Source organism: Barbus barbus, assembly GCF_936440315.1.
Source record: "Barbus barbus genome assembly, chromosome: 1".
NCBI lineage: Eukaryota > Metazoa > Chordata > Actinopteri > Cypriniformes > Cyprinidae > Barbus > Barbus barbus.
The window spans coordinates 46,748,531-46,767,488 of record NC_136729.1 but is presented as its reverse complement, the minus strand read 5'-3'; the positions used below and the strand labels follow the sequence as shown (position 1 = coordinate 46,767,488).

At 36.7% G+C, this 18,958-nt stretch overlaps 1 pseudogene across 1 annotated transcript; it reads right to left on the bottom strand.

Annotated features, from left to right (window-relative positions):
• Nucleotides 1-909: 909 nt before the first annotated feature.
• LOC306870492 (E3 ubiquitin-protein ligase TRIM39-like) lies at nt 910-15,547 on the bottom strand (annotated as a pseudogene). The gene is made up of 6 exons: nt 15,541-15,547; nt 7,479-8,033; nt 6,333-6,428; nt 3,265-3,498; nt 3,098-3,194; nt 910-1,446 (listed from the first exon to the last, which is right to left on the bottom strand). The product of its transcript is annotated as an E3 ubiquitin-protein ligase TRIM39-like (transcript).
• Nucleotides 15,548-18,958: the final 3,411 nt, after the last annotated feature.

Genomic DNA, 18,958 nt, shown 5'->3' with positions numbered 1-18,958 from the left:
CAAATTTAAATGTATGAATGATTTAGTTTAAGTGTGTATTTTAGCAAGTTGTTACAATTGATTCACAAGTTAAAAAATGGTGAAACTTTAATTTAGCATTCATGTTAACAGTGACAGAGTTAATATGAACCAATAAAGTGCACAACCGTTCAAAAGTTTGGTGTCAATAAATTCAAAGACTTTTTCATTGCATTTCAAACATGAAAAAAAGTAAAATGCAAATATATAGGATGCATTTAATAGGAACAAATAGGAGAAAGGAAATCAACAGACAAATCAGTTCAAAAAATAGTTGTCAATAAGTTTATATGCTGACCAAGGTTGCATTTATTTGATCAAAAATATAGTAAAACAGTAATATAGTGAAAACAATTTACAATTTAAAAAATATCTGTTTTCTGTGTCCATATACTGTAAAATATAATTTAGTTGTGATCAAAGCTGTATTTCCAGCATCATTACTCCAGTCTTCAGTGTCACATGATCTTTCAGAAATCATTCTAGTATGCTGCTTTTCTGCTTAAGAAACATTTCTGATTATTATCAATGTTGATACAATATAAATTTTAAAAAAGAATAGCATTTATTTAAAACAGAAATCTTTTGTAACATTATAAATGTCTTTACTGTCACCTTTGATCAGTTTAATGCATCCTTTCTGAATAAGACTCCATTTCTTTCTTATTGGCGCCAAACATTTTAACGGTAGTGTATATGTGTTTCCAAACTGTCTGCTGTATAGTCTTTGTACATTAGATGCATCCCAGTTTCCTTACTGTGTTTTAAGATTTACAGAGATAATTCTTACAAAAAAAAAATGTATTTGTCCAGAATCCATTTGGAAAGTCTTCAGTGTTGTAACAGTCTTTTAGAAACTCATGGAAAATGCATTGGAGTGAGTTTGCTGCCTCAGCTGTGTTTAACAGCAGTGATGACCAGCGCTCAAGGGTTCTTTCCATCCTGGGTGATGCAAGGGCTGAAAATGGGGTAGATGCTCTCAGTGAACGCATCAGTGAACGTGTAGAGATGAGAGCGTGTCTTCACATCATAGAAGTACACCTGGCCAGCTTCGTAGTCCAGAAAGAGACCCAGCTTCTGAGGCAGTGTGGCGAGATGCAGAGGAACTCTGTTGCCAGTAAGAGCTTTCACTTCTCCACTTTTCAGCCATAAACACCAGAAGCCTCCTTCTGGACTGAGGCGGATCTCTCCTTTGCGATGCACTGACCCGCGGGACACTCCGATGGTCCAAGTGGTTTTGTGTCCCACGTCCACCTCCCAGTAGTGTCTGCCAGAGGAAAGGCCCTTGCGCGCCAGGACAAACAGCGCTGGGTTGAAGCGCCACGGCGTGTCCGAATGCGTGGAGCTCTTCCGCTGCTCTTCATAGCGCACCTGCCGCCGTCCTCAGACAGACAGAGATCACTGTGGCAGGATCCAAGATCACCTCACCTAGAGAGGAGACAGAGATCAATTATGTCCCTCACTGGTAAACATAAAATATATATATATATAAATGAGTGAGTCATTGAATCATTCTTTTAACCAATTCAATTGTTCAACAATCCTGATTCAATCAGAAACAAAACACAGCTGCAGCGCTGCTCAGAGACACAATGGTACAATCAAAATAAATGTATTTTGAAACAGTTTTTCACACAGAAATTGCTTGTAAATCTCACAAATAATTTCTAAGCAACACACTGTATTAAAGTACTCCAGTAATACTAGTTTGATTTACAACTTCAAAAATTAATAATGTAGATTTGTATAATTTGTATGACTGACAAAGCAAAAATAGACAATAAATTAGACAACACTCTGCCTGAAATGCAAGTCAATCAAAATTAACATTTTACTGAACTGTGGTTAAAAAAAAGTTGTTTTGCTCTTGAGATATTACTTAATTCATCATCAGCCAATGTTATTATGGTTTTGAGTATAATTCCTTATAGGCATAAAATAATCTGTATTTAATTTTGAATCAAGTTTGTCCATATGCCCAAGTCCTCTGTGGCTATTGAGATTTCCTTTTAAGGGCGGATTACTATAATAGTGGCCAATTGCTTTTTACACTAAAATGTAGGGGTGGCACCGTACACAGATGTCACGGTTCGATAAGATTTCGGTACAACAGGAAAAAAACAGCAAATCTACTGTGCTCGGTTTATTTTCATTTATTTTAAACAGAGAGTAGTACAGTAGTAATACTAAATATTATATTACATTATATATCTGCAGTACATATATACATACAAGGAATAAATTCTTGAAATATATTTGATTTATTTAACAGATAAACAAGGGGAAAAACAGTGCGACACGTAACAGCCTATATATGCTGAGTTTCAGTTCATTTTTGTGACAGGCTTAATTTGTTTAAAGAAAGGAAACTAAAATGGCAGAAAGCAATATCCTAATCAATTAATAGGCTAATGAATTGTCTTTATCATCTTCGTCAAAGACTACAGGATATCCTTAAGTCCCTTATTATTATTATTATTATATTAAATTTAGTCCATTATGCCACATTAAGCGTTTTGCTGTATGGGAGGACAAGTTCAAATTTGCGTGTTGTGTTCATGGCCGTCTGCTTGCCTTTTAGAACATTTAATAATAACTATACATCGAATTTTATCTTTTAATTGCACTTAATGTATTTTAATAGCTGTGAACCCTGGCGCCCCCCAGGTTGGGAACCACTGCTTTAAAGTATACTCCTTTATCAGTCTATGTGAGAGACGCGTTCAGAATCAGCACATGGTCACTGTCTAGGGGGCTTTGTTTTCAAGTGCGCAACTCATGGCATTCGCTGTTCTTCTGCTGGCGGTTATCAAACAACGTTGCATTACTGCAGGCGCCCCCTTCTGGATTGAGAGTGAATTGCCTGTATTCGTTGTAAGGCCTCATGCACCGAACTGAGATACCCGTACCGTAACAGTTCGGTGCGAATACATGTATTGCACCACCCCTACTAAAATTGTATTGGCTGTTTTAAATAAAAATGATTTAACTATATGTGATAGTGTGATTTACTTGTCCTTTTTACTCAGTAAAATGGAAACCGATAATTTTTATTAAGAGATTTAAAGAGATTTCTAACCTGTGAAATATGTGATGGTGCAGAGATACAGATCTGTGTTCACGTACACCGATGACCAATCAGACGGCTCCGGGGGAGGAGGAAGGGATGGCAGGAACTGCAAGGGAAACATTAGGTTTAATAAAGCTCAGATGCAGACACTAGTTCACTGGAAACTGAATGCTGACCTGTAGAAAGAGCACCCTGTCGTGTGTCTGAGCGAGTGCGTCCAACTCACTGCTCCTCTTCCTCAGGGTGTTGAGCTCGTGCTCCAGGTCGCTGGCCAGATCTTTGGCCTGCTGCTCCGCTTGTTTCTGTGGCCTGGTGATGAGCTCCAGCAGCTCGGCCTGAGACTGTTCCAGCAGCCGCTGCAGCTCCGCGTAAACCGCCCAGCTCTCCTCGATCTCCTTCTGACTGCTGTCCTGAATACAGAGAGGACACCAGGCTTTACACACTCCACCTGTTTATCATACCGCAACTAATACAGCTCTCCTGCGACTGACATGCTGCTGCTCTCAAGTCCAAATCGCACTACGAGTAACATGAGTTACGTAATCAGACTACTTTTTAAGTAACTAGTAAAGTAATTCATTACTTTTTAATTTAGAAGGAAATATCTGAGTTACTTTTTCAAATAAGTACTTTGTTTCTCATGTATTGACTGACAGCTCTTGTGTTGCCATGTTGAGAGAAATCAGGAGTAAGTGCAGAGCGTTGTGTGTGAACATGATCTTACTGTAGTTCAACACTAAATATCTACATGTATTTACTCATCTCACCTGCACTAAAACACATTCAGTGTTCCTCAAAAAGAATAAAAACAGTCAAATGCAAACTCAGAATATTATTCAAACCTGCAATAATTAAATATAGTAAATAAAACAAATATCATTTGTGTATTTAATCCCATTTTATTACCCAATGTGTTTGCTGCTGGCATGCGGTGATCCAATTCAACCATTATAAGCATGACACATTTGAGTTTCATTTTAGTTATTGCAGAACAGTGTTGAACTTTCTTCTCCTGCATCATATTTTTCATGCAATTTGTTTGAGCTGCGCCTTTACTGTACAGACGTGAATTTACATGTCCTTCAGCCTGAGGCGCATTCATTTCACTTTTGGTGTGAAAGGGCTTTTACATTTGTAAAAGAAGAACTTTTTATATATATTAAAAACAAACAAGCAAGCCCTGCTCAGATTTAAAAAGTAACTCAAAAGTAGCGTAACAGTACTCTCCATTAAAAGTAACTAAATAGCATAATTAGTTACTTTTTAGGGAGTAACGCAATATTGTAATGTATAACTTTCCCCAACACGGCTCAAATCTCATTCACACACAGATATTCCTTGGTGAACATGAATGAGATATGAAAGTCCCAGCAGAGGTGAATAACACCATAAAATGTGGGTCTCTTTCTCATATAAAGATATTGTTTGACCTGGAAAACAGTACAGTATATTGTTGTATTGACTATTATGACACTTTTATGGTGTATAGAAACAATGGATTCCTATAAAACTATTAACACCATGGGATGTCATTAGCCCTCCTACAAATCAAATGTATTATTATTATTATTCTTTTGCATTTGTATTTCAATCAGATCTCATGCTCATTTACTGTCAAAGCATAGAGTTAATATTTGCATTGCTTGTGTGTTCTCAACGCAGATTTGACCTCAAATAAAGTAACATGCACTTGGGAAACAAACCCTATACTCTTTACAAACCTGTAATAATTAAATGTGTTTAAAAATACAAATGCACTTTATGGAATATAACTTTATTTACAAATGTTTCCTTTGACCAAACCTCAATCCGACCCTAAACATCCCACACAGCATCACTATCATGCTACAGGTGATATTTGCGACCAAAAACGGCAATTTTGAGACTATCGTGGATCAGATTTTTTCATTTTTTTCTTTTGTGTAAATGCACAAAACATTTCCAGGACAGAGACCAGAGAAGGTCATGACAAACACATGCAGGAGCGCATGTTAACATGAGCATGCAGAATATCAGCCCGAGAGTTTTGACATGACAGACCGGTTGAACTGCTTAAACTTGCTGAAGAACTGTGTTGATTCAAACACTTCACCGCCGTTCAGCTCATCTGCCATCACACCACACATCTATACCTGCTCCGACATATTTATCTCTGTCTACAGTAATTACTGTAATCGGGAAGCATTAATGAGTCTAATATGAGTTATTTTTGCCTGTATTCTGTCTTTCTTTCCCTCCACCCTCTATGTAATAGGATCCTCTTTGTATTTTTAAATGTGACTCACGATGGCCCTGCGCTCTATTTACAGTTATTGAACAGGTAAAAACACTGGCACATTAACTTTGCATGACATTGACACAAACCTGAACCCGATCTCACAGGAAGGATAAAATATCACAGATGGAAATGTTCCATTTTTGGAGGTATTTGTCAATACTGATGTCATATTTGTCCAAATGTCAGCTCTGCCTGTTTCCACTTTAAGAAAAATTATACTTCCTGTAACTCAAGTTTTATATTTATTCCCAGTCCAAAACAAAAGGCTTTTCTGTTTCCTTTAATCCTGCTTTGCTTGTGTTGTTCAGCATTTGATGGAAAGCATTCTCAGTTAAAGAGGGGTGTGACAGCATGGGCAAATATGTGCAGTGCTCTCACTGGTTTTGTCAGATGAAACAAAAGGTAAACAGATATTCTCAACAAAGCAATCTAAGGCAGAGGCAGCTTTCATTCTGGGTCTGTACTGGGACTTTTCCAGTTGTTTTTAATTACTAAATTTTTTTTATATTAATTATTTTAACATTATTGACATCACAAAGAGCACTTTAATACCTGTCCCTGATTCTGCCTTAGTTATGTAGAATTAGATGGCAGACAATTATTATTTATGATTATTGATAACTATTAAATTGTTTGTGACCCACTGTTTATGTGTTGTATTGTCAAGCATAATAAATATAGCTCCAAGCAGCAATTACAGTTTGCAATTTATCATCCATTATGATTTACAGATTAAAACCATTTAGTTACTTTTGATTAGCGTTGTTCTAAGATTTTCTAAAGTTTGAAGACCAGTAAAAGGCTTTTTAGCAAAAATCCAAATGGCAAAAATTTAGACCACAAAGTAATATGCAATATACATTCAAGAACATGCCGTTCCTAATAGAGCTGATCAAAGAAAAAAAATATCAAAGATCGCTCAGCCTTTCCGAGAAAAGAACCATCACAAAGTATAAATGGACTCACTTTGAGGACTTTGATGGACTGCTTGATCTCCTCGAGTTTCTTTTCTCGCTCCTTGAACAGATGTTTCAGTTCTGACCTTTTCTTCCTCAGCTGACTCTGTGAACCAAACAATAAGATCCACAAATCACATTTCCCGAAGCTCCCAAAATGCATTTCAGAGATTATGCGGCAGGTCAGTTTGACCCATTTAGATTTTTGAGTTGTGTGAAGTACTGGTTAACAACCTATCATGTTATACTTCACATGTTGTGACTTGTCCTCATTTAGAGTCATGAAAAACGCTGTGAAGTGTGGATATTTCACTGTTGTGGAATGTGCATTCGTAATTTATTACGATTATAATATTTGCGGGTCAATTTGACATACTTTCATGCTTAAAGTCAGCTGCCAGACACAAATTAAAATGATTATTATTTTGCTATGTCTGTTTCTCAACTACGCTATGAGGATGTTTATCATTCATATTCATGCAACTTAAGAAACTTATATTGCATGAAATGCATGATTTGTTTTTTTTTATGGAATTGAACCCAAAACATTGGCATTGCTAGTGCCATGCGCTACAGTTGAGCTACAAGACAGCATTAATATATACACTTTGTGGGGGAAAAAAGTTTTTCTGTATTATAAAACTGTAAAATAAAGTGCACCATTACATTACACAGGAATTGCCAGTTCTTCTTGGAGAGCAATTTTGCATTAACAGTCCTGCACAAGCAATTGAAAAACAGTCCTCTTTTTATTAGGTAAGGTTAGGACTTACCAAGCGTACCGTGTATACCAAGTACAGTATGTGTCTTGTTTGTTACCACATAATACCACATTTTTCCATTTGTGCTACACATTTACCATGTACATATCATTAGTATGAACAGTAATGTGTATTATTAGTTACCATATACGGACACTGTAAGGACCTGCCTGTTTGTACCCACTTGGGCTCTGAACCGGTTCAAGGAACGGAAACGGAAACGGAAACCGGAAACGAACGAAATTTCGACTGGAACAGAACCGGAAACAGAAACAAAATCTAATTTTATAGTTCTGAACAGAATAAAAAATTTGAAATGACTGTTAACCGGTTAATAATGTTATTTTATCGTTCCATTTAATATTTGAAATTTATATATAAGCGTTTAAACTCACCGCTTTTTTCTTCCACTCTCGTTCGGTGAAGACAACATCATGGCCTTTATGCGAGGACTCTGCGCACTCCTTACACACGCACACGTGTTCGTTTCGGTAGTAGGTGTCCAGGAGGCGTTTGTGTGTCTTGCACATCTTGTCCTCCAGGTTGTGTATGGGCTCCAGCAGCTTGTGCGAGCTCAAACGAACGAACCTGGGCAGCTCAGACACGACTTCATGGCCTTCATCTTCCGGCCGATGCAGGCATCGCAGGGCACATCTCCCGCTTTAGCAAAGTCTCCCCAGTCGTCGTCTTTCTGTGGGGAATTGGCAAACTCGACGTTGGCCCGGTCGACCGAGGACATCGGCCCTGGAACTGTTCGGCGATCTCGGCCAGCACGCAGTTGATGCTGAGCTCTGGTTTTCTGGAGAAGGTTTTCTTGCACATGGGGCACAGGAACTTCTTGCTGTGATTCCAGAAGCCCTGCAGACAGGCCTTACAGAAAGTGTGACCGCGGGGAGTGGAGACGGGCTCAACGAAGACCTCCAGACAGGATTCGCCCGGAGACTGCAGGCCTGCCAATGGTTGAGAGAAAGAGATGTGATTAGATTAGAGGTTGTAAAATCCAATTTATACGTGTCAGTTTTGTTTTTTAGAGATTTCAGAAGATCTTTTTAAGATGTAATATGTAAGCAAACATGCATCACAGAACTGCACATGTACAGTAATTGCAATTGAGAGGATAATTGGATTCAGGTGTATACATGCTTATTTTTTCCTATTGATTGGATTATTGCAGGTCTATATCTCATCCCTTTCATTAATTTGATCAATTGGAATTGTATGTGTATTCCCATCACTAGAAATGCATGCTTTTAGTTGATTGCATACATATGCAAATTCAGGCCTTGCGTTGGATTTTGAAACTTGCTAATAAAATGGTAACACTTTATTTTAGGGTCTCTTAAGTAGTTAATCATTAGCATTCATAATAGAATATTAGCCATGTATTAGTAGTAATTAAGCACATATTCATGCCTTATTCTACATCCCTAATCCTACCCAATACCTAAACTTAACAACTACCTTACTAACTATTAATAAGCAGCAAATTAGGAATTTATTGAGGGAAAAGTCATAGTTAATATTGAATAAGTGTTCTCTATTCTAAAGTGTTACCAACAAAATAAATTCAGGCTACTTTTCATGTGTGTACCAATATCTCTACAAATCAATATTTATGTTTCCAGCCAAATGCAACTTGAGGGAAAAATTGTAATATTGGATAAAACATTTGTGAATAAAGCAATGTTTCCATCAAGTGTGTCCAAGAGAACAAAATATGTACTCGTGCAAAGTATCCATGATAAAAGTATAAAGATTGTATGCACATCTCTGGGCTTTCACCCAGTCCTTTTTTAACGTAATACCCCAAAATTTGCTTAAAATGATATGTGAATGGAAAAATAGCTATAAAAGCAAAGACTTTCAGGTCCCTCCTGCTGTTCAAAGGACTTTCGGGAGCACCCATCACTGAACAAGAATTCAAGACAAACCAATAACAGATGCTGAAAAAAATAGCACATCCTAATAACATTCACAAAAACAAACAACAACATGAATGACAATGAATAGTGAATAAAGTCAATTTCTCTAGGCAAATATGAAGGTATCAGAGCATAATGAAAGGCCTGGCATTAAATCAGGAGTGTTAGCATAGGTGTTAAGCATGTGGGCTGTTAACACAAAGGTCACATGTTTAGTTTCAGGTGAAGGTGGCCCATTATCTGAAGAGTTACCCGAGCTCTCAGCTGCTTTTGTGTCCTTGAGCAAATCACTTCAGCTTCCAGATTGTGAGAATTTTTTTTTTTTTTTTTGTAAATTGCTGTGTTGGAATAAAGACTGAATCAAAGTGGAGGTTCACTGAAGAGTTATAGTCTGGAAGGGAAAATGCAACATTTAAGAGACAGTCATTGAAGTTTTTTTTTGTTGTTTTTTTTGAGACTGATGTGTTTAATGAAGTGCTATTAATCAAGGCACTCAACCCTTGTTTCCAGCACTCGGCCTGACAAAAGTGCCTTTTGATGAGACACGCCTGCTGAAATGTTTCAAACATTCCCTTCGCACAACAGATTTGTAAGTTCATAATTAGTGAAAAATATTAAAGTTTTCAAAAAAGAATTAAAGACAATGAACAAAACTGCAACAGGTTGACAAGCCCAATGGATGCGTCCTGATTCAGCAGCCATGGTCACTAACAGCAGTAAGTGAGACACCAGATTTACAGCTTATATAAACTCAGAGTCACAGTTTCTTATCAGACGTGTGAAGGACGTGCAAACAGCACAGCGCAGACATCATCAAGTCATCACAGGAATGCTGTACAACAGGTTTTTATTTGACTTCAACAGCATTCAAATCTAACCAACCGTCTGTTCCTGACTGCTCTTTTACTTGCGTCCAAATAAATACAAAAACTCGATCTTTTGACATACTTAAGCAGGACTTAAACTAAAATGTAAATTAATTTCTATTGAATCTTGTCATGTATTTTTTTTTTAAATATTTGTAATTGCAAGTTGTGCAATGATATTGCAAATGAGTACATTTAAAATATTAACTTAATATTGCATAACACTACAGTTACAGTTATAATAAAGTACTTGTGATTTAGTCAATGCATTAAAATAAGTGTACTTCTTTAAAACAAGACAAAGGGAAGATTATTATTATTTTTTTAAAGTGTACTTAAGTTTGTTGAAATACATTCTCAGCTAAATGTCTCTAACAGACTTAAGTGGCCTTTTATTTCATTAATATTATCTGCCAATATGTTTTTTTATATATAAGTACACTGCAAGTGCACATTCAATACATTTTTCAAAAGGGCAGTACATTTGGCTTCATCCAAGTAAGTATCAAACACTAACAGCAGAATCATAGAGTAACTACCTGCTTTGATTTGCTTTATATTTGTCAGAAACCACCCCGGTTCAGTTGGTCATATATAGAATGATAAACCGAGAAGAGACTTTGTGCAGGTTGAATAAACAGATGACTTACACTGCATGATGAAGGGTCTTCTCGTAGTTTCCTTGAAAGTCTTCCTGGCCTGTGAAGGGTGTGTGAGAATAAAACTGCTCTTTCTCCTGTGACCGGAGCTTCAGTGACTCAAATACTTTTGTTTTTTAAAAAGTCAGCTTTGATGAACTCTGTAATCACAGAACAGTTTGTTACTGTTCTAGTCAAAGTCACTATATGATTATTGCTTGCCACTGTATGGTTATAGTGATTAAATTATGTGTTGTTTAATGATGCAATATTATTTTATTATTATAGGCTGAAGTTCATGCAGAGTATAAGTGGTTTGCACATTTGCTCATAGTGACGTAAATCAGTACCACAAGCAACATGTTCCTCCTAAATCGTGCCTTACTGTGTGTGGAACTCCACAGAATCCCACTTGGCCCCAAACGCTGCTCTGCTGGCTGAAAGATATTTCAATGTCTAATTAGAAATCCTACAGAATACATACTGTGATTTACAGTGTAACAACTGTCCCCCGCTGACCAGCTTGGCTTACTTCCAGAGTACAAGTGCAAATGTGGCTTTGTTAATGCTGTAGCACAATGCAGTATGAAATACCAATAACAGCAGTGTTCACAAATTCCCATTTACTGTTTGAGCCACTCCCCATAAACACTGTTTAATATGGTCAGTCGTATCTATAAAACATTGTAATGGATATCTGTTTTTAATGTTTTAGAAAGAAGTCTCTTCTGCACACCAAGGCTGATTTTACTGTGTAAAATCACAGTAATAATGTGAAATATTAGTACCCTTTAAAATAGCTGTTTGTTATATGTGAATATATTGTAATTGGTCACACTTTATATTAGGTGGCCTTAACTACTTGCATCAAAAAGTAAGTGCAATGTACTTATTATGTTCATATTGCATTGCAAAACACTTTTGCTGCTATTGAGGTGGGATACGGGTAAGGATAGGGACAGGTTTGGTGGTATGGGTAGGTTTAAGGGAGGGTTAAGGTGTAAGGGATGGGTCAACAGTATAATTATAAATGTAATTACAGAAATTAACTACAGATGTAACTACATATAGGTATTTAAAACAAATATAAGTACAATGTAAAAACATGTATGTACACAATAAGTGCATTGTATCAAATTATTAATTTAAATGTTAGTACATAGTAGTTAAGGCCACCTAATATAAAGTGGGACCTATTGTAAAATGTAATTTATTGCTGTGATCAAAGCTGAATTTTCAGCATCATTATAAAATAAAGGTTAATTGAATGGACTAAAAAATACTAAAATACAACCAAGTACATTTGTGGTACATTCTCATTTTTTGTGCTAAATAAAATTGTAAGTTATGCACAATATACTAATTAAAATGATATTTCTACTTCAGTAGTATTTCAGTACAATCGCAAAAGTATAATAAATACCACTGATATTAAAATAGATTTTTAGTGCACTGAAAAAAGACAAAAAATACAGATTTTAATAGTGCATTTCTTGAAAAAGTGTGCTTTGAATGATTTAAAAATGTGTTCAATGTTAGTACACTTTGGTCCCACTTTATATTGTGTCCCTAATACCTGTGCACTTACATAGTAACTAGATGTGTACGTATTATGTAACCACAGTGTAGGTACACATTGGTACATATCTACAGCTGTAATATTTCTGTAACTACACCCATGTAACAACCCTCAAAATGGTCTGTGTAAGTGCATATGTGTAACAGGACATTGGTAACAACACTTTTTTCACTTCACTAAGTACTCGTGTAACAGGAATTATATAAATACATTTTGTAACAACAGTATGTATAAGAGTAATTGGAACAGTTTAATCCAGGGGGTGGAGACGGGTAGGTTTAGGGATATGTAAAGAAGGAGGAGTTGGCCGCTGCTGTGTAACATCAAAGTAATTACATGGTAAATCCATAGGAATTGTCTACTTAATATAAAGTGTAACACTTTCTTTACCAAAAAGTGCTGTTAGTCCTGTTACACATTTGTACTATCATTAATAAAACGTGTTGTTACACATTTGTACTTACACATACCATTCAGTGGGTTGTTACATGTGTGTAGTTACACAAACATTAGAGCCGTAAATACTATGTACCAGTGTGTACTTGCACTGTGGTTACATACTACGTACACATATAGTTACTATGTAAGTACACAGATATTAAGGACACAATATAAAATGGGATCCACTTTTATATAGTCATCCTAAGTTTAAATTAAATTGATGTTATTTAAATATATTAATAGTTATAAGTAGATTTTCCCAACTGTGCTACTTAAGAACACTTATTACTAATACACTAAATCCTCTAATTAGCACTAACACTTAATTTGATTTAAAGTGTAGTCAGATAAAATACCAGAAGTGTTTTATAATTGCATTTCTTAAAAGTATGCTATGATCGCTTTACATACAATTTTTGAGGATTTTTATGCATACTATCATGAAGTTTCATTTGGATTTTCATGTAGAATACAGTAAAGAATATATTACTGATGTAAAACCATGTAGGTTACTGTGCTTTGGCTACTATAAATGCACTAATAGCACATGCTTGGATTATCCGTATGTGTTTAGATGTGTGCCAAAATTCACATTTTAACAGTAAGTATACATTTAGCAGAAAGTTCTTGAAGTGCTTTTTTATGTGGAAAATAAATGCTACTAATGACATAGTAATAGTGTACTTGAATGTACTGTTTAAAGACACCATAAACATATTTTGTATATATTTATTATATATTAATCTTATATTTTAAATAATTAATAAGTGTATGTTCTATGTTTTAAGGAATATATTTTAAAGTGTATGAAATATGGTTTCAGTTGTGCTTCAAAAGCAAATTTTTTGTTCATATTCATGGTGTCCCAAAATAGCACAATTGAGTACACATAAGAAGTACTAAAGCATAATCTTAGTATATTAAGTACAAATAGTAAAAAATAGTGCACTTATAGTATATTATATTATGGAAACTTTACAGCATTTTACTGGTGTAAAGAAGTGTATTTTACTTTTCTTTTCTTTTTTACGTGAGCTCTTCAGTGTCACATGATCTTCAGAAATAATTATAGTATGCTGATTTTCTGCTCAAGAAACATTTCTGATTATTATCAATGTTGAAAACAGTTGTGCTGCACAATATTTTTGTTGAAACGGTGATACAATTAAATTTTCAGGATTCTCAGATGCATGAATTTATTTGAAATATAAATCTTTTGTAACATTATAAATGTCTTTACTGTCACAAAATAAACGTGCTTATTTCTTGACCCCAAACGTCTGAACAGCATTGCACATATACATTTACTGTACACAAATTTACTGAGATGAAAGTATCTTATTATTTATATATTTTTGAGTCTATATCAGATACAACCCCAGTTGTTGCTGTAGTTTTTCCCCAGATGTTCCAGACAGTCTTGAGGGTGAGGAGGATTTTTACCTTCATCACACCAGAGGAGGGCAGCACTCTGCTATCTCTCTGTTCCTGTCACAGCATTGCCGCAATCCTGTAAATGTTTTAGTGCCCTGACATTACACACATACACCTGACCAGTGCTCAAACACATCCTCATCTGGAGTCATCCGAGTTAGTTTTGAGACGTGTTCACCGGTGTTGATGGACAAATACAGCCCAGCTAGGCATGAATGATACTGTGAAGAGGTGAACATGAACAGAAGAGCTCTGAAATACATGTCTGACAGATGTTTCATAAACATAATTCCACATCTGATCCTCAGCCATGTTTTATTCCAATTTCCATTTACCTTAAAGGCTTTCTCACTGTTCCACTCCAGCCTATGTTTCATTTTCCATTTCTCTCAGTCTTTTTCTCTTCTGTCCATGTGTTCAGTGCCTCAATCATTGTGTTCCCTCTCAGGTTTATTATTAGAAGCTGTTCTCTCTCTTATTTTCTCCCTCTGTCTCTCCACCCCCGCGTAACAGCACTTTACGCCGCTGCTGCAATCATGCACACGCATACATTTTCTTACCCTCAGATCCTGTGTCGATGTATTCTTTAGGTGTACACTTACACACAACCCATTATGTCACCTCATTTCTCCTCCCCCCTCTCTCTTTTTTCACTCCCACCCACTATGAGCCCAGAAAAGAACATGCTTCAAACTGTACAGAAATCCTGCAGGTGAAAGAGGGATTCCTAACATAATACGGAAAATAAAAAAATCTATCTTCTGATTTATTACGAAACCTCGAGGCTCAGTCAGGTTCTTTTCAGCCCAATCTTATGAGAAAACCTAATTGTTTCACGAGGTGGTGATTTCATGTGAATCCGTAAAGTGCGATTTTTAGAAAAACACAAACATGAAAGTACAACCCTAAACATTACAGTCAGTAATGATTTGTACGCATTCACATGAATCGGCCATCAGTTCGCCTCCCTGATAGCACATATAGACTATATGCTAGACTATTTGACGTCTGCATTTACATCTGCAAGACATTTTTTTGTGTGTTTGCTCATCTGCAATACGTCTATAGGACATTTCCTATCTCAAATAGACGTTATATCTTTAAGATGTGTATGATTTAGAATGTATGTAAAACTAACATCATAAAGACGTCTGTCAGATGTTTGTACAAAGCAGATGCTTTCCAGATCAAGTGAATGCCACAAATCCTGTCCGTGGCCTTCTGTCCGATTGCCACCAGAGGTCGCCCTTCCATTACTTTGGCTCTCCCATTACACAGACTGTCACCCCGGACTACATTTCCCATGTTCCATTTCACTGATTACACTCTCACCTGTAGCCAATCACACACACTATATAACACCCACTCAGATCCTTCTCAGATGGCCGAGTACTGTTTAGCGATTATCGCTCCACTAATGACAGCTAGTCATGATTCCCCAGTTTTAGCTCCCGGTCTAAATTCCTAATCTAATCTAGTCTTGTTCTTTGGCTGATTTCCCATGTTTAGATCCTAGCCTGTGCATCTCGTTTCTGTGTGTTCTCTGCCTGCCCTGGATTTTGCTTGCTCTGGATTACCCGTCATCGCGTCCTGTTTGGATACTGTATGCTTCTCGACTGGACTCTAGACTCTTTTGGATTACTCCTTTGCTCAGCCCTTTGTATAACGTTCGCCGATGTTTTGACCCATGCCTGTGTTAAGAATACTCTTTTGTCTATCCCTGTTAAACCTTGTTTAACCTCTGTTTAATAAAAGCTTTGCATATGGATCTGCACGCCTTTCTCAGTCGCTCCGTAACAGTACGTGTAGGTTCTGGGCTGCGTACCTTATGCAAGCACAAATGCTTGGCCATCACGTTGCAGTTACTCTGGGTCAAGGTTTGGCTGGTTAGCATGGTCGAGTTAGCCCTAACTAGGCTACACCATTATGGGGACAAAAAGCATCTTTCTTTAGTGACAGCCCAACCTCATGAGGACTCAAGAAAACATAACCGATTTACAATATGTCGTATATATACATTTTTAAGGGAAAATGTACTCTACTAGTGAACTACATTTAGCCTTTTACATATGAGGCTTTCAACATTGTGTTAATTTGTGAAGATTATCATGATGAACAAAATCGTGCAAGAATCATAAAGCAGGTCGCATACATCCACAGGTAGAGCTGGGCAATAACTGATTGCATGCGATCAGATTCCAAAAATCAAGTACTCGTAATTAGAGTATATTACATTTTATAATGCTCATAAATCAGATTACAGTTACTTTTTTATGGATTGCATGATTACATATTATTTACACTATGGCAGTAAATAATTCCTAATTTATTCTCCCTAATTCTTCTTTTTCCTTTCTTAAAATCCTACTGCGTGTCATACCATTTAGATTTGTCTACATTCACAATATAGAATGGTCATGTAAATGTCACGCAAATAAATTCATGATTTAATTAATTATTAGCTTTTTATCAGCTCAAAAACCCACTGCAGTTCTTACATTAAGCCCAGTTTGGAAAACCTGGTTTAATGTAATGTTTAATGCACTTCATAATGTTGAATATATTTTCTTTCTCTTTGCTTTTTTTATATCAATATGGTATGTTTAAAAAATTATAGATAATTAAAAGTTAATAATGAGATAGAAAGTCATCTAAAAGTAATTTAGTCCAGTTTTCATCATGTAGTCTGTAATAGCTAAATGGACTACACTTTGTAATAATCTACCCAAATCTGTCTAGACGTTACCCACAAGCTGAGCAACTACAATTAGCTAAGTTTCCATCACACTGTTGTTATGCTCATTTTGAAGTATCGCATAAGAAACAAGTGATAGAAATTTAAAAAAAAAAAATCCCTTAATTTGCAAACAGAAGTTTATTTGAAAGAAAATCCCTTAATTTGCAAAAAAAATTAATATGCTCACTTGAGGTGTTTTTTGACTTGTGTGAAAAAAAACATTTAATGTGAATAACTGGAGATGGTAAACCATCTGCCAAATAAATTCCTCCATGAGCAACAAAAACGTTGTGTGATTTGCGCAATGGTACGGCATAACCTGACTAACCAGACTGATTTTGTTTGCGCATCATCTGGAATGACGTTATGGTCATTCTGAAATGCAATGAAACGTTGGATGGAATCAGTGCTTATTCGCAAATGTTTTGTGAACAAGCTAAATTTGAAACAATGGATGGAAACCCAGAGATGAATGGAAATACCAACCGATAGCTGTTTTCAGGCCTTATAATGAAAGCTTGATTCCAAATTGAGGTAATTTTCACGTCTGTTTCCATTTTTCTCACTGTCACTGATCACTGGGCAGTTCTCCACCACAGATTGATGTGCTAAACTTACCATATTTTACCTTTCAAACAGCTTGTCTCAGTCTGTTGACGCTGTGCTGTCTCTTCACACCACTGGTGCACGATGTACGAGATCTCTGGGGATGTTTCTGAGCAGAGTGTTATACAGTGTTACGGCATGGTTCATTTCCGTGTGATAGCCTTAATGGAAATCTGGAGGGGTCTCATGGCTCATTTTATTGCATCATCATTTTCATCAATGTTTTTCCCTTTTGTGGACTACTCCATTTTGAAGCTGCACTCCACCAATATCTACTTAAGACTGTTTTCAAAGAGTTTAAACCTAGTTTTTGAATGAATTGTGTATTTAATTCTGGAGAATCACCAGTTTCTTTTGTTTAGAGTTATCAGCGTCCAGGGAAGTGTAACTGCTCTGTTTATCTCCAGCTTCCTAGGTGTTGCGCATCAGTTTCCATACTGTTACCCAGTAGTGTTCTATTTCTTCCCACGTGCTACTTTTGGGAGATTACACAGAGACCCGAGGCGGCTGCTGATGGGCTCCTGCACTCTAGAGACAGCAGCTAATGAAGCTGAAGTCTATACTCATCAGCCGTGAAGCCAAACAGACTGACTCAGGGGACAGAGAGACGGAAACAAACCTCCTCTGGGGATAACTACACAAACTGGGAGGATGTTTTCCTTCAACACTGATCTTGGACCAACTTCCCCTGTTTGGATCACACAGGTAACTGATATAGGGAACAAAACTCTGTCCTCGGATCAGTAGGAAAAAAAATGCACAGATGGGAGATGACGGAGGGGAACATTTTAGCGCAAGGACGTCATAACATGGATTAATGAGGTCAGCGTTCCAACGTGTGAGTGCCATGGGTAATAAATGTATTATTCTCTGGCCTACATATTTTTTACAGCCACCTTAATTACCCATAGTTGGCACTTTACACAAGGTCTTCAAAAGTCATATTTTTGTTATTTTTTTAGAGTCAGCAAAAGGTGTTTCACCTTTAGATAGTGCTGTTTTTACACCTTACTAGGAAGTTGACAGTTTAAAGCAAAAAGTGTGAAACTGGGAAAAGAGTGGGCCAATGGGTCGCAAAGTCAAAGCCTCAGAACAAGTGGGTCCCTGATTCGAAGACCACAAGCCAAGAGGCATTTATGTGTTTAGTTTGCTCCATTTCCCCCTCTCAATCCCTGTGTTTGACTGGCCATGTTACCCTACATAGGAGAAGCGGTTTGGAGAATGGCTAGAGAAGCAATAACAAGATTAACTTGTCTTTACTCTACTCTGTATCAAGGATCCAATGATGTGTCTTTCTAAGTTTCCCAGTCTTAAGAACTGTTCCATGTTTGACAGGAGAGACTTAATGCAATCAGAGTTACGAAATTTGTTCGTAGAAAGTTCCAATAGCTTCAAGTATTTTAACGTCCCCCTATTATGGATTGTTGAAAATGACCTTTCATGCAGTGTGCAACACAGCTCTAAGTGAATGAAAACATCAGTTTTAAAACTGAAAGTGCACCGTGTATAAAGTTATTGGGCCTCATTTACGAAATGAACGTATGACCGAAAATTGGGCATACGGTCGTTTCTACGCAAAACTTGGAATTTATCAATATGGACGTGAGCGGTGGCTACGATCAAATCTCACGTCAGGTCTGAGCTCGTGTACG